This window comes from Ovis canadensis, chromosome 3 (assembly GCF_042477335.2).
Source record: "Ovis canadensis isolate MfBH-ARS-UI-01 breed Bighorn chromosome 3, ARS-UI_OviCan_v2, whole genome shotgun sequence".
NCBI classification, from domain to species: Eukaryota; Metazoa; Chordata; class Mammalia; order Artiodactyla; family Bovidae; genus Ovis; species Ovis canadensis.
Window position 1 is genome coordinate 222952215 of NC_091247.1, and position 22908 is coordinate 222975122.

The 22908-nt window shown below is 41.4% G+C and overlaps 1 protein-coding gene across 2 annotated transcripts in view; it reads left to right on the forward strand.

Moving 5' to 3' along the window:
* Nucleotides 1–503: 503 nt before the first annotated feature.
* GRAP2 (GRB2 related adaptor protein 2) overlaps nt 504–22908 on the forward strand; it is a 70765-nt gene continuing 48360 nt past the window's right edge. The window contains exon 1 of one of the 2 annotated variants that reach the window (XM_069586082.1): nt 504–837. The gene's annotated coding sequence lies outside the window, so the exon portion shown is untranslated. The remainder of the gene's footprint in view (nt 838–22908) is intronic. The other variant, XM_069586086.1, reaches the window with a different exon arrangement.

The following is a 22908-nucleotide window of genomic DNA, read 5'->3' on the forward strand; positions in this document are numbered from 1 at the left end:
TCAATGAAAAAAGTCTTCAAATCCCAGAAATATTTTAGCCTAGCCTATTCAGGAGAAAATTAATTCCCCAAATCTAAATAACCAGCTCCAGCTCGCATTTGGTTATGGCAATGCTGGGGTTGGAACTCATCTTGGCTTTGAGTTTTTCTTTCTTTTGTTAGGGATAGTATTAGGGGCTAAGGGTAATATTATGGGCTGAGTACACTAAAAAAGTTTTCTTTTTCCTGAGATTTGAATGATGTGAGTGATCCAGGATGCTGTTAAATAAGTTCCCCTAAGAAGTCCTAATGTTCCTCCTGATGATTGTACCTATTTGGAGAAAGTGCATTTTCCTTAAGACCAGCAGTAACTTGCCAATGGACCATCTCTAGGATTAAAAATTTTCTTATGTGAACATAATCGTTTGGGGCAAACTTGTTAAAACTGAAACCAAGCATAAAGAAGCAAAAGTGTTTCAGTGAACCTCCTGCATTTTAGTTCAACTCCAGCAGCAAGAAAACAAAACCACATAATCTAAGGCTCACGCCCAGCTCTCTGAAGCCCCATGTCTGCTAGTTCCTGTGTGGTTTGCATACAGACTGCTGGGCTGACTGGGGGTAGTTTGGAGGAGGGAGTAAGAAGTCGGGGAGGAGGAGGAAGCACTCAATGGATCTGTGAGCCTGTGCCCTGGTTTAGTGCGGTGTGTGGACGAGAGCCCAAGGTTGATCTGACAGCCCAAGGTGGATCTGGACTCTGAAATGCAGTCATTTTGATGTCGAAATTCAGCTTCCTTCTTGCAAGAGAGGATTCTGACCATTCGGTGCAAAGCCATAAACTCAACCTCTTCTCTTCTGAAAGGTATGTCTTTATGCAACATCGGTCTACACGCTCTAGAGGTCTCAGATTTTTACCATTTGCAGAATGTTCTCTTGGAGTCAATCTAATTAAAATGAATCCCCTGGGCTCTGTAAATATTGGTTTTAATTTTCAGTTCATCAACTAAGGTCTCTAAATCTTTTTCTGTAACAGTGTTTGTAGTAATAGGATTCAACTTCCAGTGAATAAACTAGAAGACTTGCTCCTTTCAGCCAACGTTATCCAAGAAGACTCCTCTAATTGGCTTCTGAGCCATCTCAGGGAAAGACTCTGGCCCTGGGATTACAGGGGTGGAATTCCCCTTCACCAGTGTCAGCACTTGTCAGGCGTGGGTGTGGGAGGTGAAGGGCAGAGTGGCAATGAATGAATGCTAGTACTGCACGGTCAGGATTTGTTCTTGGGGCTTGCATTTCTACTTCTGTTAGTGTTTATGTTGCCTTTACAAAGAACCCCAGATTAAGTTCCTTTACAAAAAGAAAAGTTTACTTTGAAATGAGATTCGAGAGAGTGTTGTCTATATTTATCCCTTTATTAACAGTTAACACTGTGTCCCCAAGACCATCTTCAGTTCAGGCATAAAATCTGAACACAACTCTTTGACACCCTACTCTTTGAACCTGAGGATTGAATATACCCACCAAAGATTAATCCAATTTAAAAATATCATGTTTACATATCTGGAATTAAGTCTTATTAATAAAGTATATATAACTTCATCTGTACATTACTGAAAGTATACATCCTCAGATGAATTAAGAGAAGGGAGAAATGTTTAGGATCTAAAACTCCAATAGAAAAGATTACACGTGCTCATGTTCTGTCATCTGAGGGTGGGAAACCTCAGGTTGAAAAATGTTTCATTACCTACGATTGCATTTATCATAGATTTATTACCTTTTCAGTGGGTCCTCTTTTCTCTTCTTTTTTTCTTAGTTTAGTTTCAGAAAGGACTGAGTATAAGCGTATTCTTCTTTAACAATGCAGTATTGTTTATAAAACTTCACTTTTATAAAATAATTTTAAAATGATCCTCTTTACAAAAGGATCCATTATTAAATAAGGAGCACCAATAAAATTTAGAACCATCTAACTGTATTTAAATTTCAAATTTTAAAAATTTTGATTGGTACCCTTTTGGAGAACTTGGGGTGGTTTTTTGGGTGAAGGGAGGTAGTCCTATATCATTGAATAAAACTATCTTTTTAGATTGAACTTAGAGTGTCTCTCATGTAGTAAACTGTAATCTGATTCTCCCATTATAATAGATTTTATTTTTTAAAAATGACTTTACTGAAGCATAGGGGAAGGAGGTGATTGATTTGTTCAAAATGCAGAAATATCTCTATTGCTAATATAATATCCTTTTGAATATCTTTTATATCTTAGGCCCTAATGAAAATATTCTATCTTTTTAAAAATTTCAATTGTCCTACATCTATTTCTTAGGGATATTGTAAGAATAAATGAGTTAACATAGATATGAAATGGCTTAGGAAAAAGGTGCTGTGAAACACAAGGTGATATCAGTATTAATGATTTCTTTGAATCTTGATCATTTTCTTCCCACCTTTTATGCAAAATATATCTGACTTACTGCCTGAAGCCATGTCTTTTATGTCTTTGCCTTCTGGAGGCGCTGAAAATGAGCCTGATTCCCACTTTTATTGATTCTCAGAGAATAACACCTGTAGATTTTGGTGATTTGCAGTGCTCATTCCTGAAACAGAGCTTGCTTCTTTTCCTCACTCAGGAAAATTCTATAACCACTCCAGTATTCTTGCCTGGAGAATCCCATGGACAGAGGAGCCTGGCTGCCCATGGTCCATGGGGTCACAGAGAGTCGGACACGGCTGAAGGGACGGAGCAAACACGCATTTAAAAATGTGTGATTCCATGGGGATTTCTTAAGCAAGTTATAGTTGATGCTTGATTAGTCTGAGGAACAGAGGCTTCATTTTTGTGCAGTCATGAAACTCAAAACTTGGTGAAGAATCTTTATGGCCTAAGTTATTTGAATCAAAGGATGAGACTGACTGGCCCTCCTATTTGTCCATCTCAAGTGCTTAACTCAGCATGTCTTGATTTCTGAAGGAACAACACAGCCTCCTGTGCGTGCATCTTTTTTTGACCTCTGTACAATTTCTTAGGAAAATGTAGCCTCATTTAACAAATGAATGTTTATTAACACATTGTACGTTTACTATGTGTCAGGCCTTGTTCTAGGCACTGAGTTCTTTTCAACAATGTTAATATGACATTAGGTTTCAATAAGCTTGAACCAATGAGCCAGTGGGAATTCAGTAAGTAATTTTTAGAAGACATTAAAAAAATAAATTCATTCACAGCAAACATTTTGGAGAATTAAAAGAAATTATTACTAAGTGCGTGAAGATTAAAGTCTTAAGCTGCCCTCTAAAGAAGATATAAGACCTACATCTTATGAACAAAGTGAAGTAAATGTCTAAACATAAAGAAAAGTTGAAATATTTATACAATGAATACTTCTATACTCACCTCCTAGATTTAACAGTTGCTATCTTTTTGACATATTTGTTCCACCTATTTGTATTTCTTTCTAACTACTTGTAAGTTAGACAAAATGATACTTCACCCCTAGATAATTCAGTACACATCAAAAAAAAAGAACATTCTCCTACATAACTGCAATGCCATCATTATACCTAAGAAGATGAACAGTGACTCATTAATATCTAGTCTCTAAACCATATCTAACCTTAGCCATTTGTCCCCCAAATGTCTTCCATACCTTGAAAAAGCTAAGATCTAATTTTTTTAAAGAAACATATATTTTTTTACATGAAGGCTTTATGTCTTTTATTCAACATTAGCATTTTTGAAAAGGTTACGTGTTGTCTTGTTGAATGTTCTAATTTGATTTTGCCTAGCGGTGTCGTTTAATTTGTTCCTCTATCCTCAATATTTCCCATAAACTCCAAAGTAGAAATAAAGCATTGATTACATTTCAATTGAACGCATTTTACAAGGTGCTCCATATTGTATCTCAACAGGAGACACTTAGTTCCAGATTGTCCCTCTATTTGAGACACTCGGTTTGATCGGGGCTCAAGGTAGTGATCTCAGTTCAGGGGTCCTTTTGCAATTAACAAGTAGTCTGGCAAGATAATGCTTAGGCTTTGTGATGATATCCTATTTCCCAACAAACCTCACTCCTTGGCTTTAGGTGATAATCCTTTCCTAAATCAACTATTTGTTTGGGGGTTATATACATTTTCAGTATACTTTGAAGAAGGATTAGACATACACATTTGTTGTTATCAGCAGACACAGCAGATATTTGAGTGTTTTTCTAAGTTCAGGTAATAACAACCATGATGATGATGATGATGACGATGACAGTAATAAGTAGCATTTACTGAGTGCTTGCTGCAGAGCCAGATGGTCCAGGTTGGAGGGCCAATCCTTCAGTTACTAACTAGGCCAACTGGGACAAGATACTTGGTCTTTCTATGTCTTAGTTTCTTTAGCTATAAAATGAGAGTGATAATGGTAGCTATCTTATCATACTGTTTTGAAGATTAAGTAATTTATACACATAAAGTTTCTGAAACAGTGTCTGTTATGCTATTTGCCAACAGCACTGTACCGGTGTTAACTCATTTTGCTTCTCCTAAGGGCACAATGAAGCAAGGGCTAATATTACCCTCTTTTGTAAGTGAGGAAACTGGGGTGCAAAGAGTTTAGGTCATTTGCACAAGGTCACTTAACTAGTATGTGGTAGAGCCTTGACTTGAACCCAGGTGGTCTGATTCCAGAGCATTCTCTCCAAAGGCTCCTGACACGTGGAATGAGAAGGAACAGAAATGGAACTGAACGAAAAGCAGATACAGCCTGCCCCCACCCTGGCATCCTATCACCGCCCAAGTTTTAAGTTCTTTTGAGTTATTCAAAACCTGAGACTCTCACTACCAAAATATATTTTAGGTTTTGTTCATCTGATAATAGCACTCTAGTAAGCATAGATGAGTACGCTTATTGCAATTCTAGAGCTTCAGGCTCTATATAAGAAAGTCTAAATGTTAGAGATAATGTTAAGACTGGAAAATGTAGACCTATTCAATGTGAAGGAAGAGGAAGGGAAAACACTGAAAGGAATAATACAAGAGGGGAGTTATGAGACCTCAGAGTCTTGGGGCAGAAGATGATATTTTGATACAGTCAAGGGGAGAAACCGCCTCTCGTTTTTCACATTACTGTACTGTGTAAAATTTTACCACTAAAACACAAGATTATAGCCATTGTCAGATTTATAAAAGACCACATTGGGTTTCTTTATGGGATGATGGATGAGTCTTGGTAGTAGGTAACTTCTCTGGTTGGTTATCTCGGTCACTCAGACATTCCATAAGTCAGTCTGTGTCTTTGGAAATACGTAACTGTACACAGAAAAGGCCTCACAAACTAGGGATTGGTCCCTACCCCTTCATTAGCATTAAAAACGGATTCCAGTGCTGTCTTATTCACTCCTTCTATTGCTGCTACAGAAAGCTCTCAAGTGTGATTTTCTAAAGAGAACTAAAAATAAATGAGAAAAAAATCCAACATTAATAATGTTTTTACACATTTCCAACACAAGCATTGCTAAATTGGTCCTGCCTTTTTATGTTCTTTAATGAAAAGCAGGCTACTTGATCAATTGGTCATGAATAATACTTTTTCATTTGTTTTTCTCCACACCTCTCAGCCTTCCAGAACCACAGGCTTAACGTGGCAGCCTACAAATGGTTTATGATTTGTGTCTGTTGTCTAGTGCTTTATGGGAAAATGCTGGAAACAAACTGCTGGAAACTCAGTAGGAACTCAGTAAATAATAAGTAGATAGTTCTCTTGCTAAATATAATTTTAAAGAAAAATCTTTTAAAATACCTAGGACATTCTACCAAGGAAGTACACTAGTAGAAAAAGAAAAAAAAAAAAACCTTTATCATTTTATCTTTTGAATTTTCATCTTCATTTTATAAGAGATAGACTTTTAGCAGTTTAGGGAGCAAAGCGTGAGGTCAGATTAACTCCCCTCCCCCGAAAAGATTTGTATTCTAAAAATGTGGATTATTGAATGGTAAAGCTAGCAAGGAGATCCCAACTACACAGTAAATCTAAGAAAACTGTCATATTTCAGTACATTAAATCAACCTTTTATTGATCATAAACATGTTGATATCCACAGCACAGAGGTTCTGACTGGTGGTGGTGAGGCTAAACGTGCAGAGAGTTTCAGAGACACATTTAGGAAGCTGATGAAAGCTATAGAAGCACTCCCCAGGGGTGAAAAAAATATGCCTAGCATTCACTCACACACACCTTTACACAGAATATTCAGTGGCTCATGGACACTCCCTGCCTCCCCCTCCACCACCACCAGCAGAGTCCATCCATGTATCTTCAGAAGGAAAAACATGCTTTATATGGAATTCTTTTCTTTTTTTAACCTTACCCTTTTTTTTTTTTTTAACTTGAGCCTTATAAAGTTTTAAAAAGCATTTCACACGTTATCTCATTTGATCTGCCTATGATCTTTGAGGCAGGCAGACCACATATTTTGCCTCTCATGTTGCAGAGTGGGAAGGGCAAAGCTCTCAAGTTTAAGTGACTTGCTCAAGGTAATTTTGCTAACGTCTACCAAGACATAGTACCAAGGCTGTGAAATTGTAGCCAGGGTTCCTTCTCCCACACTGGTCTGGGCACAGCATCAAGGAACTCTTGGCGCAGGTTCTGGAAATCTGAATTCTGGCTTTACTGGAAACTACCTGCGTGACCTTGAATGTGACACTATAACCTCTCTGGGCCTCAGTTTCCTTCTCAATTGAGTGCGAGGTTAGACCACATGTTCTCTGAAGCCCCTTCCGTTCTCTGTTGCAAACGATCTCATCCTTCTGCAGTCTGAGAGCAGAGAGAAATGACCTTTTCAGTGAGAGATGGCAAGACCTTTCACCCTTCCCTGTAGGTCATAAGAGCTGGCGTCCAGTTCAGATGGGTTCCTTTTCAATGTCCAAATCCTTTTAGAAACTAGCAGCATGGATCACGCTTTTGTGGGCTGCTTGTGTGTTGTGCTACTGGTTGCCTCCTTTTCCTGCAGGGCTGGCAGTCTCTCAACAACTTTGCTCCAACTCTGTGCTCTGCATCAGACAGACGTACCACGGTATTTTATGATCCCTCTTGGGTAGTTCAGAATATGATATGGAAATAAAGAATGCTGATGGACTTATTTGGGGCTAATAGAACTTATCCTTCCGAAAAGGTTATTTCTCTTGAAGGACGCACATCTTCCACCTGATTTTTCATCACTAGCAGTTATTTCCTTTAATGTCTCTGAAATGTGCTTGGAAATTGGAGTCGAGAGAGAGCTAGCAGCACTGAACACAGATGCCCTGAGACGAGAAAGGATGTGACCAAACCCTTTCTTTTGGGAGATGGTTGAAGAATCTTTGAATCAGTATAATTAGGACAAATGTGTGTGTTAGCCTTTGTTCCAGATTTCTAAAAAGTGTCCACAGTGTATGGATATACAAAACCCATGATACAGCCCCAGTTTTATTTTGGACTTCTCCAGGAAGATAAAACAAGCAGAAAATTCTCATGCTTCATATGTCAGTAAACCAGGCTTTTATAATATCAGTTGTCAAACAGTAGTAACTCAGAATCAAAATTCTTCTATGCATCACAGGAACCACCCTGCTCTTAGTCTTCTGAAGCATCTGAGCCAAGTGCTATTAGCACAGACAGACTGGCTACCCCAGCAACCAGGGAGGTGTCAGTCTCTACTTGTGATTAACAGCCAATGATAAAAAATCGGGGGCCCTGTCTTTTTGCTCACTGCATCTTCTACCTGAACGTCAGGCTGGCAAGTGGAATTCTATTAACTTCTTGCAGAGAAGTGTATAATTTGCTCTGTACCATGTCAGGTCATTGGACTGTGGGAGGTAATACTGTCCAGCGACGCGAGTGACAGAGCATGAACTTGGCTTCTGTGTTCTGCATTCTATTCTCAGCTTCGTGGATGACTCAGAGTGCCCATCCATGCCTCTGTCCTTGAGGGAAACTACTCCGTTCTTTAAGACACTACACAGGAGACTTGAGAAGAGCTGTGCGTCGTTACCCCAAAGATGTTTTGATCTTTGGTATGATAGAAATGTGCAATCTCTCTTTTTTAAAATGCATAACAGGGTGCTTTCTCATTTAAACTCATTTGTGGAATTTCTCTGTCTGAGATCAATGTTGTTAAATAGACAATTCATTCATTTTATAAACCAGAAGCTGTGTGATGTTGTGACTTGACCCTTGGATACATGTACTGTGTGTTCGGTTGTGTCCGACTCTTTGCAACCCTTGGTACCCTACAAATATCCAAGTAAACAAAGAAGGAGATGTGTGAAATCGAAGACTCTCCCAGCTTGAGAGTAATTCCTAGGACCTGACACAGGGAAGATGGGGCTCTTAAATAGTGGCACGGACACAGAACTTTTGTTTTTTGGCTGCACCTTGATTTTTGATTTCCACTGTGGAGTATGGGATCTCTAGTTGTGATATGCAGGATCTGGTTCCATGACCAGGGATTGAACCCAGGCCCCCTGCACTGGGAGCATGGAGTCTTAGCCACTGGACCACCAGGGAAGTCCCCTGGACACACAACTTTTATTTTAAAATGCAAGATGTAGGGAAAAGTAAGATTTACTATACAGCCAACTTTGTCAGCTCATATTATTTTATAAAGCAAAGGGTCAATTACGTGTTGTTATCATCAAGAGAACATACCGTAACGCTTTGTCATGTAGGCACTATAAAAAAAATCACCTTGTCTGGTTACTTTAAGTCATCTTTTGGCTACCGTCAGCAGATATCCCCTCAGTCCCTAATTCTCAGGACCCAGATGTACTGGGAACATTTAGGGTAATCAAAACACAAAGAAAATAGGGTCCTTTCCTCTAAAGAGCTAACAAGCTATTAGGGAATCTAGGACAAGTGAAAGCAAATGCTTCCGCAGTGCCAACTCCTGAGAAGAGTACTCAAGGTGGGGCTTTGGAGGGAGGGCTTCCTGAAAGAGGTGGTTCTGCAGGCAGAGGAAGATGGCTTGGCAATGGGACATAAAGTTCTTCACGCTTCAAGGACATTGTAGAAGGAACAGAGTCTTCTTTGATGAAGACCTGTTTACCGTGCAAATGACAAAGAGTCAAGAAGGCACTTGGGAATTTTTTTTCCTTGGGGATCCAGAAAGAAGTTAAACTTCTGCTGCTGGAAACTCTACCTCAGACTCTTTTCTCAGATAACTTGTTCTTCTTTTACTTCTCATCATGTCCTCTTACGTCTTCTTTTTCACGCATAAATATCCTTTGTTCTTTTAGCTATTCCTCGTGTGATGTGGTTTTACGTGCTCTCATCATTTTAAGTGTTTACCTCTGATGGACTATGATGTGAGGCCTCTCTTAAATCATGGTGCTCAGAATGGGACAGGGCTCTCCAGGAGTGGTCTGACCAGTGCAGAATACCATGGAATAGTAGCCTCCCTTGATCTATACCCTATACTTCTATTAATATGGCCCAAGATGGCATTAGTCTTTTTGGCACTCAGTTAGTATGCTGACTCACACTGAAACTGTGGTCAACTCATACCCATGAGTTCCCATGCTCTACTACGAAGCCAGTTCGTCCTTATTCTGTACTTACATTATTGATTTTAAAAAAAGAAAAGAAAAGAAATAAAACCCTAGGCACAGAATTTCAAATGTAGAGACATTTAACTCTATTACACTTGATCCAGTTGATAACAACCCATCAATATATTGATATTTCAGAGCTAGAATGTTAGTTCTCCTTCCCCAAGGTGAATACTTATCTGCTGGCATAAGGGCAGAGTTAGTCTCAACACTGGCCTGGAAGAAATCTCATAAGGGTAAGGACTTTATCATCTACATCTTTAGACAAACTAGTGAGCCTAAATCTTTCTAACTGTAAACTAGGAACAAATGTGGACGGGCCTTTCCTTACTGAGGATATGCAGCAATGACTCAGATGTCTGCAAAGCTCCAAGTCAGAGTTACTCAGAGGCAGTAATATACAAGAAGAAGAAATTTTTATATCAGGCTTTCGGCAGCTTTCAGGAGATTTGATTACCCTGATCGCTATACATTACAGTAAATAGCACTCATTTTTTGCAACTGGTTTATAGCCATAACTGAGTTATCTGATTCGAGGTTGCAATAACTTCATGTGGTGTCAGTATAATTTCAGTACAGAATAATTTGTCATTTGAGGCAGGTTCACAAATCTGTTTCTTTGCAAGGCCCCATTTAAAATGATCCTCCTGTCTCCATCCCCTTCCCTAGGCCTCCTCACCCCTAGCCTCCTCCTCCCTAAAACAAGGACTCTGAAGGCCTTGAAGTTTAGATTTGCAACAGGGTTTTGGAAACCTTTCAAAGTTCTGCCGAACTAATACAGCAGCTCACCAGTTTTTGCAGGTAGCTTGTATAATATTTATAATTTCAAGCGAATAGAAATGTCACATTTCAAAACGCATCTCTGAGAGCTGTTTTATTCTTTACAGAAAAGTGCAAGAAACAGTCACATTTTTCTAGCCTGTTCTTCTAACGCAAATTTTAATCTTGCTCTCATGACCTTGTAACTATTACGACTAAAATAGCCCCTCCCCTACCTCTTATGAGTGATTTTGTTCTAGGGCCTTGCTGCTCAATGGAAGGTCTGGGAACCCATGATACTGATACCACCTGGGAACCTGTTGGACTGAGTATCAGATCCTGCCTGAAACTTGCCAAATCAGGATATGAACGTTTAAAAAAGTCCTTTTGTGATTCTCCTGCACAATAAGATCTCAGGAACACTGACCTAGAGTGAAGGGATTTCATCTCACTTTACCGCTTATGTTGTTAAACAAACCTTGACAAAATTCTATTTGGTGTTTATTACTAGTTTTGTGTTGTTGGTAGTTGCTTAGTCATACCTGGTTCTTTTGTGACCCTGTGGACTTTAGCCCACCAGACTCCTCCGTCCATGGGATTTCCCAGGCAAGAATACTAGAGTAGGTTGCCATTTTCTCCTCCAGGGGATCTTCCTGACGCAGGGATTGAACCCCAGTCTCCCACGTTGGCAAGCAGGTTCTTTACCACTGAACCACCTGGGAAACTTTTTTAAACTAGTTTAGAGCAGAGTTCGGAGAAGGCAATGGCAACCCACTCCAGTACTCTTGCCTGGAAAATCCCAAGGATGGAGGAGCCTGGTAGGCTGCAGTCCATGGGGTCGGACACGACTGAGCAACCTCACTTTCACTTTTCACTTTCATGCATTGGAGAAGGAAGTGGCAACCCACTCCAGTGTTCTTGCCTGGAGAATCCCAGGGATGGGGGAGCCTGGTGGGCTGCTGTCTATGGGGTCGCACAGAGTCGGACACGACTGAAGCGACTTAGCAACAGCAATAGCAGCAGAGCAGAGTTGTTAAATGTTTACCAGATTTAAACATTCTGACTTTTCCTCAAAGTATCTACAACTGACTTTAAAATGCTCTTGCCTTTCTGGGTTCTTGTAGAGTAAGAATTCTCAAAAGGGGGTAATTTTCATTCTTCTTTTGTTTTTGCCATGTCATGTGGCATACAGGATCTCAGTTCCCCAAGCAGGGATTGAACTCATTTTCCCTGCAGTGGAAACACAGAGTTTTAACCACCTGACCTCCAGGGAAGTCCTTACAAAGGGCAATTTTGAAACACCCTCCCCATCAGAGACAGTTGGCAATGCCTGGAGACATTTTTGTTTGTCACAATTTGGGGGTGGAGGAGAGGGGCTGCCTCTGGCATCTGGTGAGTAGAAGCCAGCAATGCTAGTTTTGGACCCTATAATACACAGACTACCCCCCACCATAAAGACTGAACCAACCGTACATGTCAATAGCAACGAGGTTGGGAAGGCCTGTTGTAGAGGTATGTGGTTTGTAGAGAGGGACTCATCTGTGCAACGGTTCACAGCAGGAGGCAGGAAAATGAAGCCATATGCCGTGTCATCACCTGATAGGAGAAGAGCAAGGGGACTGGTAGTGGCCTGAGTTATGACGCTGGGAGCCTGGGGCGGAGGGGGCAGCGAATAGAGAATCCAGCCACAGATGAGAGGAGAGGTCTCAGAGAGCTTGTAACCAATGCTCTGTGCACAGACTGCCCAGGTAACAGGGTTGGGGTTCAGAGACTGGACATTGAGTCTGAGCTGAGGGTGGGGAGTTGTGTGGGCTGAAACAAAGCTTCAGTCCTAGACTGGATACACAACGTGATCCCAAAATCACATTAGACCTGGAAAGCAAGAAAGGATTTCCGGTGTTATCATGGGAAGACTCGGGTGGATTTCCTGTAAATCCAGTAAGAGACAGACTTATTTGCAAGGCAGAACCCCACTTGTTAGAACTGGACACCTCAGAGCCAGCCTAGCAGCAGGGGATGACCTGATGACAGTTAGCTGAGCTCTTAGCTAAAGTGAGCTTTTTAAATCCCTCAAACAAGAAGAGCCTTAGGGCTGAGAGTACAGTGTGGCTGACTTGCAGGAAGAGGTCAAGGGCTTCCAGCTATGGAGTAAGGTGGACAAGAAGCAAGTCGGCTCCTGACACTGGCTGCTGAAAATTCATAGGATAAGAACTGACTAGAACTTGAGAGATCCTCTGAGTCATTTCCCTACTGCACAGCACCTAATTCATTTCAGAAAGGTGGCCTACTCTTCAACTGTAACATTTTCAAAGAAAGATTGCTTTAAAAAAATATTTATTTATTTATTTGGCTGCTATGGGTCTTAGTTGTGGACTCAGGATCTTCATGGCATCATGAGAGATCTTTTGTTTTGGCCCACAGACTCTCTAGTTGTGGCACTTACGGCAGGTGGACTTAGTTGCTCTGTGGCACGTGGGATCTTAGGTCCCTCATCAGGGACCGAACCCGTGTCCCTGCATTGCAAGCTGGATTCTTAACCACTGGACCACCAGGGAAGCCCCCCTAAGAAAGATTTATTAAGGACCTGTGTTGACGCCTTATAAACCACCTAAGTCAAAACCACTTGTGCATTCCTAACCTTCTATCACCTTACCAGACACAAGTCGACTTTCTTTCATCCTACCCTTCATACGCTGTGCTTTCTAACATTCGGCAATGGCAAGACCAACTTACCTTCACAGCTGCCAAAACCAGCCTTCCCTTCTCCAAGCTCTTTAGCTCAATTTGCCTCAATTTCATTAGCGTGTCACGCTGAGAGTCTCTACCCAACCTCTTAATCCCTTTGTTATTCTCTGGACCCTCTCCAAGTGTTGCCTGCTTGTGATAGCCACCACCAAAATGCATTTATTAAATATACACTGTGTGTGTGTATTGCCCTTTTGACAGTGGAGGCAAAGGAGACGGAATAGAAAAGGATATACATGGTTTTGTTGGTTTTTATCTGTCTCTTTTCTCTCCAAGAAGGTGTCTGTCTTTGCCGAGTTCATAGTTTAGTTGGAACAACAGTCCTTAGGCAAAGTTCCATTGTAAAATGTTAGTTGTCCTGCAAATGCTTCCAGTGTGACCTTCACCTAAGGACAATAGAGTGTACTATCGTATAAAATAGGCCTGGTGTGAGTTTAACTATAAATAAAGCTGGGATAAATGCATTTGTTCAGTTCCAGGGAAGGTATTACACTGCCACGTGGATTTTCTTTCAAATAAGCTGCAAAACAAAGTTCCTTTCCACATAAAGGGATTTATTCAACTGAATGCACTTGCCTTGTTGCAACTGGATTAATTTCATTTCACATCATGCCTCTAAGTAGAAAAGTAAACTGATTTGCAGCAAGCTAAATGGATATGTTGATACATCCTACGTCAGTAAGATTTATTGCAGCTAGATTACAGCAATCACAGTCTGTTGGTTGCTTTAGCTTCTATTAAGTAGTTGCAAAAGTGCACCATTTCAGTGTGTGTGCACTGAAAACCAGTTTATCAAAGTCACAATAGATGGGAATGCTGTAGAATGAGAGAATGTGCAGATGTGAAAAATGAGAAAAATGTTATGAAAAATTTGTCACTCTATATCCATGTTCAATATTTTTATCCATGTTTTTATGTATTATTAAATATCCATGTTCTAAAAGCCACCATTTTAGATTTTTGAATTGTGTTTCTCACGGCACCATTCAATATACACACAAGTCAACACACGGTGAGCAAAGGTGAACGAGTCTTGACCTTGGACTGGCTGGGTGTTCACCGCAGCGCTAGGGACCACCGCCCACCCAGTACGGGATCACCACCCCTCACTCCGTCCTGTGCTTTCTGTTGCACTCTTGCCTCTCCTGTGTCTCTCTCCATTTCCAAAACTGCTACCTTACCATTCTCCTGGGATTCTCCATCTCTGTCTGTTTTAGGACCCTCCTTTCATCTCTCCCAAATTGCTGACTTTATCTTGGCTTGTGCTTCTAGCACAATAAAGCTCCCAGTGGAAATCTGTCTGATTTCTATAGCTAGTAGCTTCTATAACCAGTAGTTATTTTCAAAAGGAAATAGCTTCTGGAGATGAGCCTGTGGTGTCACAGGGCTGTTATATGGATCAAATGTAATAATGTGTATTAAAAAAGCCATTTGTAAACTGTAACACGCTTTCTGAAAGTAAATTATTGCTGGATTATATGACTTGAGGGTTTCAAAAGCAGCTGGATGATATATAAAAGTTCAGTAAGACTTGGTAACCCAGTTGGAAAAGAAAATTAGAGAATTTGGGGGCATTGACCCCCTCCATCAGTAAGCTAGAAATCTTTAACATTTTTTACAAAGCACACCCATCCCACTGAGAACACACACTCTGGTCCAAGGACTGTGTCTGTTCACCAATCTGGAACTAGGCCTTCACTCTTACCTGAGTATCCCCATCCCCCATAGTCACCTTTCAAATTGCCAGCCAACCTTCAACGGTGAGACCCAAACCCTCTCTCTCCCCAGTTCTTCCCCAGGCAGAATTAATCTCTTTGTCCCCAGCACTTATGTCAGCCTTAAATTATGTATGTGGGTGTCCATCTCCCTGTGACTTGCTAAAGAACACGGCCATCCTAGCGTTTGTCAGGCCCACCCCTCCCCAAAGGCTAGAGGATAAAGCAGACAATTCCACGGGCCAAAAATGTCCTACAAAAAAGCTTTATCCCTGGAGGCTGGTCTCAGATACAAAAATGTCCTCACTTGAGCAACTAACTGTAGGACCCTCTGCAATGAAACAGAGTCTATTAAATAGACTTATAAAAACCCTGTGAGTGCAGGGTGCATGGAGGTTTCTTACTCTTTTTCATACTTTTCATTTGCATAGTTCATATTTTTAAATGAATATAAAAGACCCCACCCTATTTAAAAGTTACTGAATTGAATAACTTATTTTCATTCTAACTTGATTTTCAGCCTCAATGTTTTCCTGTAGTTTAAATGAGAAAAGCCACCCTTCGCATTTCAGCTTAGCTACATTTTACCTACTGAATACGGTACCCATTCAGATCAATAGCCCGTGGACTGTTCTCCACGATTCCATCTTGCATTGCACCCGCATTGCACCCGTCATTGAAAGGAACTCGGTGTGCAAAGTGTGGGGCTCTTGGAGAATGAAGAGTACTACCCTTTAGCACATTTTAAAAAATTCTTCAGCTGTTCTATTATTTTAACACTTTACCTTTGGCAGAGCAGAAAGGTTTTTTTAGGAATCATCTCTAAAATGATTAACCATGTCACTATTGCCAAGTACATATTAGGTGCTCAATAAATATTTTTAAAATAAATGAAAATACTGTGCCCTTCAAAACAAAAGATAACTCCAGTCATTTCAAACAGACAGCAATGGATAGAGTTTCCAGCTGTTGCTCTTTTGTGTTCATTAGAAATCATAGAAAAATGGAAATTTGGGGAAAAGATCAAACCTGTTATGAAACTGCATCAATGGCGCAGATTGTGATTTTGTTTATAGTGATTTAATGTACAGTTACTTGAGGGATTCATTGTTATCGCAGATTAAAGCTGTGTTGTTACTATAATAGAAGATTGGCCCAGAGCCCTCATCTGACGCCAGCTCTTCAGCATTCCTCTGTTCTTTCATCAGCAGCTCAGTGCACTGCCTTCCCCCCAACTTTGTGAGCTACAGTCCTGGCACAGACTCCTCACTTAAAACTCCAGCCAATTTCCCTAACTACACACTTTCTCCCTTCACCTGCCAGAAGCTTCTTGTTCTGAGACTGCACCTTGAAGTCGGAGGCTTTCAATGAGTTAAAAAGGGAAATATAGAATTACCTAACTTATCAGTATTTTAAGTATTCTTGTAGACTTAAATGAGAGTTCTTGTATAAAACCACTTGAACTATTTCTTAAGATATGCTAATTTTTTTCTCTCTTTGATTGAACTGTTGACCTTCTGGGTATGTGACTGGTTATTACCTCAAGTATGTTTGGAACTATTCTTGCCCTAAGCATTCTACAAGGTAATTAGCGTGAAGACATTATTGTAGGAACACATCACCTTGGGCTGGGATCTCACTAACAGAGCAGAACTGTGCATACTCCATGCTCCAAAAAATCTCTAAGAAAAATCCACAGCAATGAGGGAAAGGTTAAAATTGCGGATTTCGTGGGCTCTCTCTAACCCATATATTTAATTTGTAGAAGGATCCAAACATAGGGAGGATTGTGGTTCTTCTGTTTGAAAAATGAAAGTAACTCTGTTTTCTCAGAACTCCGCTTATGCAACGTGGCTGCTCTCACAGCACTGGGTCAACCAAAACCAAAATAAGACATTTTAGAGCTCTTGTTTCCCCACCGCCTCCCTCCAACAAAGAAATACGTAGCATTTGAAGATACAATCCCAGGCAATGACAGATGTTATAGAGAGGGACTGTCCTCTGGGAGGTAATTAACAAATATGGGGAAACTGAGGCCCAGGGAGGTGCAATAACTCGCAGGTAATTCACACTCCTTCTTGAGCTCTCCAGTCTCTTCCACTGTAGAAGGAGCTCTTTGCTTTCAGAATTGAAAATCATTTCATGCTGCCTGCTCGGTTATTTCAGTAAATGCTCCTAAATCTGGGACCAATCCCAACTGTTATAAAAACCTTATATGAGTAATAATGAGGCTCTTCAATCCTGGGATCCCCAAGGTGATCATTTCTAGTTCATCGCAGGGCACTTTGGATGCCCAAGTCGGACCCTAAGTGATGGGACAAGCCTGCCTGACTCTACCATCTGCTTCATTTATAAGTCTATAATGTGTCGATATGCAGTGCTGTGTCTCATAAACAATCATCTCTCATTATTACAGTAACATTTTTCCTTACCAGCAACAATGTTTCTGACCTGAATTTATTCTTGTCGTGGCTGTGTGTGCAAGCCGAGCCTTGTTTGCCTCTGCAACGTATTAATACTGTATTAATTAGCTGCCCAGTGCTGCCCCAACAAGGAACAGAGCGGATTTATCTAAATCATGAAACATGACATGAAGCTAACACTTCGTCAATTATAATTTAGGGTAGTCTCAGCGTTAGGTAGGGTAGCAAAATTTTGGCCTGATTTTTGACAGAAGATGGAAAGCTCTACTCAATTAACAAGGCATTTGTTTAGTACCTACTGTGCACAAATTTTAAGGGACTAAGAGGGAGGAAATTGGCCAATTTAGTTTTACAGTCATAGTTAAAAGGCAATAAAGGGTAAGGTAATATAAGAATTTCGATTTAGTTAGCTTAAGTTTCAAAACTGACAATGTCTGACAGTTTTGTTTTGTTTTTTTACCAAAAGAAGTGGCAGTTTCATATGATTCAGCCTAATATTAAGGGACTCTTGTCATACTGTATCAGCTTCTAAAACATTATAGTGCTCATTCTATTCTTTAAATGAAATGATTCAAGTTGAAGCTGTCATTATTAGAAAATCAGTAGAAAGTAAATATAGGTCAGGGATTTGACTCCTGTTTCTCATATTCATTTATTTTTTAGACTCAAAAGTAACATATATTTGGTAGTTTTAAAGTGGTTTGGGGAGGATTGTTTGTTTGTTTTTACTGCATTAGGGAATTCTGTTGATTGGGTTGAGTCATGGACCCTGCTACTTGTTCTTCAAGTGATATTCCTCAGCTCAGTTCTTCAGGCCATTTCCTTTATGATCTTCATGCAAAACTACTCGTCTCCCCGCTTCTCTGCAGAGATGTTTGATTGCAGAACACTCTGCTTATATATATATGTATTTCTTTATGGGAGATAAAAATCTTAATATCCAATTTTGCCAATCTGTCCCTGAATAACAGATTACTGAGCAGTCAGAACAGGTTACTGCATATGTATTTCACTAACAAATATTTACCAAGAATCTATTTTGTGCAAGCAGTGGAGTGACTCTCTGTCAAATATAAAGTTGTATGGACAAAACGCATGCATTAATATACATATAAGCTTCAGTTCAGTTCAGTTCAGTCTCTCAGTCGTGTCTGATTCTTTGCGACCCCATGAATCGCGGTACGCCAGGCCTCCCTGTCCATTACCAACTCCCGGAGTTCACCCAAACTCATGTCCATCGAGTCGGTGATGCCATCCAGCCATCTCATCCTCTGTTGTCCCCTTCTCCTCCTGCCCTCAATCCCTCCCAGCATCAGGGTCTTTTCCAATGAGTCAACTCTTCGCATGAAGTGGCCAAAGTATTGGAGTTTCAGCTTCAGCATCAATCCTTCCAATGAACACCCAGGACTGATTTCCTTTAGGATGGACTGGTTGGATCTCCTTGCTGTCCAAGGGCTTCTCAAGAGTCTTCTCCAACACCACAGTTCAAAAGCATCAAGTCTTCAGCTCTCAGCCTTCTTCACAGTCCAACTCTCACATCCATACATAACCACTGGAAAAACCATAGCCTTGACTAGACGGACCTTTGTTGGCAAAGTAATGTCTCTGCTTTTTAATATGCTATCTAGGTTGGTCATAACTTTCCTTCCAAGGAGTAAGTCTTTTAATTTCATGGCTGCAATCACCATCTGCAGTGATTTTGGTGCAAACTAAATACCAGGAACCGCTCTTAGCCCTTGACTTGTTAGTCTGTTTAACCCTACCCAAGATAGGTACATGGTTATATCCATCTTAAAGATGAGGAAACTAAGGCCAGGAGAGGTTAAGTGAGCTTCTATCACTCAAACGTTTGACCAACCATTGTTCTGGTTATTGTGGAAACCTGAGGTTAGAAAGCAAGTGCTTTTCCCAGACCATGAAATTACAGTGGGACAAATTAGCAGTGACTTCTGATGCCCTAAAATGGTAAATAGCAACACAGATCGACCTGTGCACAATGACACAAAACACTCATGCCTGTCACCCTGGGTTTCCTCCCAGCTAAGAATACCCCTTGAGGCCCCCGGGCACATGGGGACACATGCCACACACGCTGACCAGGGCTTTCTTGCAGAGTCACATCTTACCCCGAATCTTATCACAACGCTGCCGACCGTCAGGCTCTATCAAGAAAATGTGCACTCATCTTCCCGTTATGCCCAACGTGTGAACACTGATAACACATCTAAATTCGAAGAAAATCAACAGAAGTCATCTCAGTCAACCTGAAAAATCTAGTGACTCATTCACACCCTTTTCACAGGGCTTCTGCGGGCGCTGGCTTCTCCTGAGCCAGCCTCCAGGCTCCTGCAGCCCCAGAGTAGCTCAGGGCTGGAGGGCTCGGCAGGTCAGATGAGTGCTGACTCTCTCCTGCACAGACGGCGGGGTTGCTCAACCAAGCAGCCCCTGCTCTGTGCTGCCGGTAAACCCATCGCTTCTGTCCCCCAGGCCCACTGAACATGGTCGCCTTGGGGAAAAGTAGCAGGAGGAAGATGCTGGCTTTTCAGCCCCAAGAGTAAATTCCATCACTCTGAAAGTAAAACCATGATATCTAAATTTGATTCGACTTATGTCAGGTCTGATAAAGACGTGCACACATGTGGATCCTTAAACCATGTACGCTCCCCAGAACAAAACCACTTTCTCATCAGGAAGACAAGGTCTGGTAGACCAGTTCTGTTCTGAAGAACAGAAAAATGGATATTCTAATTTACACATATATACATACATATACACACACACATTGGTGTAATCCAGCCCACAGGACAGTTAATTGCCCTGGCAAGGATGGACAATTACGATTTTGTTTAAATTTAAACTGGTCCCATTAATTTAGTGAGCTTGGCTTTAGGCATCCATCCTCAGATGGATTTCAGCCTCAAGCTGGCAGTAAGCAGAGGAGGTGGGCTTCCCTGGTGGCTCAGACAGTAAGGAATCTGCTTGCAATGTGGGAGACCTGGACTCAATCCCTGGGTTGGGAAAACCCCCTGGAGGAGGACATGGCAACCCACTCCAGTATTCTTGCCTGGAGAATCCCCATGGACAAGAGGAGGCTGGTGGGCTGCAGTCCATGGGGTTGCAGAGTCAGACATGACTGAGTGACTAAGCACAGCACAGCACATTAGTGGTAAGGAACCCACCTGCCAATGCAGGAGACAAAAGAGGCTTGGGTTCGATCCCTGGGTTGGGAAGATCCCCTGGAAGAGGGCATGGCAACCCATTCTGGTATTCTTGCTTGGAGAATCCCCATGGACAAAAGAGCCTACAGTTGGTCTATGGTCTGCAGTTCATGGGATCACAAAGAGATGGACACAAGTGAGCGACTGAGCACACACACATGTCTTCCAGCTGTGCAACCCAGAGGAGTTACTTATCCACCCCATGCCTCTACTTTCTCACCTGTAGAATGGAAGTAATATAACTAAAACTAACCCACCTGGGTTTGTTAAAGATTAGATGAAATTATAAATGGTGAAGCATTGAGAAAAATGCAAGCTCTCAAGACGTGGGAGTTTTTTGTAACAGTAACTTGAAGTGGGTTCACACATCCCAATAGGAAACTCTTGAATTCTCTTTTATTTTTAAGTTTAATCTTTTTTTAATTTTTTGGCCATACCATGCAGCTTGTGGGATCTTAGTTCCCCAACCAGGGTTCAAACCCAGGCCTCCAGCAGTGGAAGTGTGAATTCCAAACCACTGGACAGCCAGGGAATTCCCATAACTTTCATCTCTGTAGCACTTAATTTCTTATTTCTTCTTATTTTTTATGTATGTGCAGAATGAAGGTGTTTAGTCATCCTTGGAGTACAATTTTTCCTTTCATTAAAAACCATTATTAAGTGTCTTCAAGCTTCTTTTCTGCAGTAAATGATCCAGATTACTTAATCGTTCTGTTTTACATGCGTTAATCATTTATTTGAACTTCTCAACCATCTCCAAATTTAGTACATGCAGAAATATTGTCTAGAATAATTTGGCTTTGGAATCCCTCATCAGCTTCAGTCCATTAGCTCAAGTGTTTAAACTATTGTTAATATGATCAAAGTGGAGTTCTTTACCATATTTGTCAGTTGCTTTTATTGTCATATTGCAATAGTCATGAAATTCTCAAATGCATAGCTCAGGAGAAGCCAAACCAGACAAGATGAAAAATCATTCATTCATTCATCAAATATTAATATTTGTTGAGGGGCTACTACTTGCGGGGTACTGTGCTATTCTCTCAGATTACAAATAAGACACACTCTGCTTAGAGGAGCTTAGAATTTGGAAGGGAGGACACAGAAGTAAACAAAGCATGGCCAAGATCTTTCATTTGATGCGGTACTTGAAGTTAGAAGGTGCCAGGATAACCTCGGAGCAGAAGAGAGGAAGAACTCAGCACTGCCCTGGTGGCTGGGATGGTAAACAATTTGTCTGCAATGCAGGAGACACAGGTTCGACCTCTGGGTTGGGAAGATCCCCTGAAGTAGGAAACGGCAACCCACTCTAGTATTCTTGCCTGGAAAATCCTGTGGACAGAGGAGTCTGTGGCAACAGTCCATGGCGTCGCAAAGAGTCAGACAATTAGCACTTTGGTAGGTCTAGGAAGTCTGCACAGAGAAGGTGACTTTTGAGCCTTTTTTTGGTTTAGTATTCAGTTCAATCAGTTCAGTTCAGTTGCTCAGTGGTGTCCTACTCTAAGCGACCCCATGGACTGCACCACCCCAGGCTTCCCCGTCCATGCACTGTGTTTTCAGTTTTTATTAAAAAGCTGTGGCATCCCATACATAGGTGTCTCAGTGAGACAGCCTAACTTCTTGAGGTTTCAGGTTTGTTTGTCATAAATTGGTAGCCCCTTCATCCTAAGCTCATGGCCAGTTTTAGTTATCCATGTTATCATTGAAGAATTCCATTCTTTAATCAGCTTGCTCAGTTCCGTTCAGTCACTCAGTCATGTCCGACTCTTTGCAACCCCATGGACTGCAGCACCCCAGTCTTCCCTGTCCATCACCAACTCCCCGAGCTTGCTCAAACTCGTGTCCATTGAGTCAGTGATGCCATCCAACCATCTCATCCTCTATCGTCCCCATCTACTCCTGCCTTCAATTTTTCCCAGCATCAGGGTCTTTTCTAATGACTTAGTTCTTTGCATCAGGTGGCCAAAGTATTGGAGCTTCAGCTTCAGCATCAGTCCTTCCGATGAATATTCAGGATTGATTTCCTTTAGGATGGACTGGTTTGATCTCCTTGCTGTCCAACGGACTCTCAAGAGTCTTCTCCAGCCTCACAGTTCAAAATATCAGTTCTTCAGCCCTCAGCCTTCTTGATGGTCCAATCCGCACATCCATACACGACTACCAGAAAAACCATAGGTTTGACTATGGGGACTTTGTTGGCAAAGTGATGTCTCTGCTTTTTAGTATGCGCTCTAGGTCTCGATAAAGACCTGGGGGTTAGACTGGGAGTGATCTCCACGCAGCGTCTGCAGTGTTATCCAGTGTCAGGGTGCGGCTTCTCAGCAGCGGGTCCTGGACCTCGCCCCTGACCCTTGCCCCTGGCTGAGGCGGCATAGATCTCACTGTGCCTGAGGCAAACTCCAGAGATAGTGCACATGCCTTTCTGGCCCAGCTTGAGTTATATTTTAAAATGGCAAAGATTGAGGAGGAAAAAAGAGGAGTGTATTCAACCACGAACTTCCTA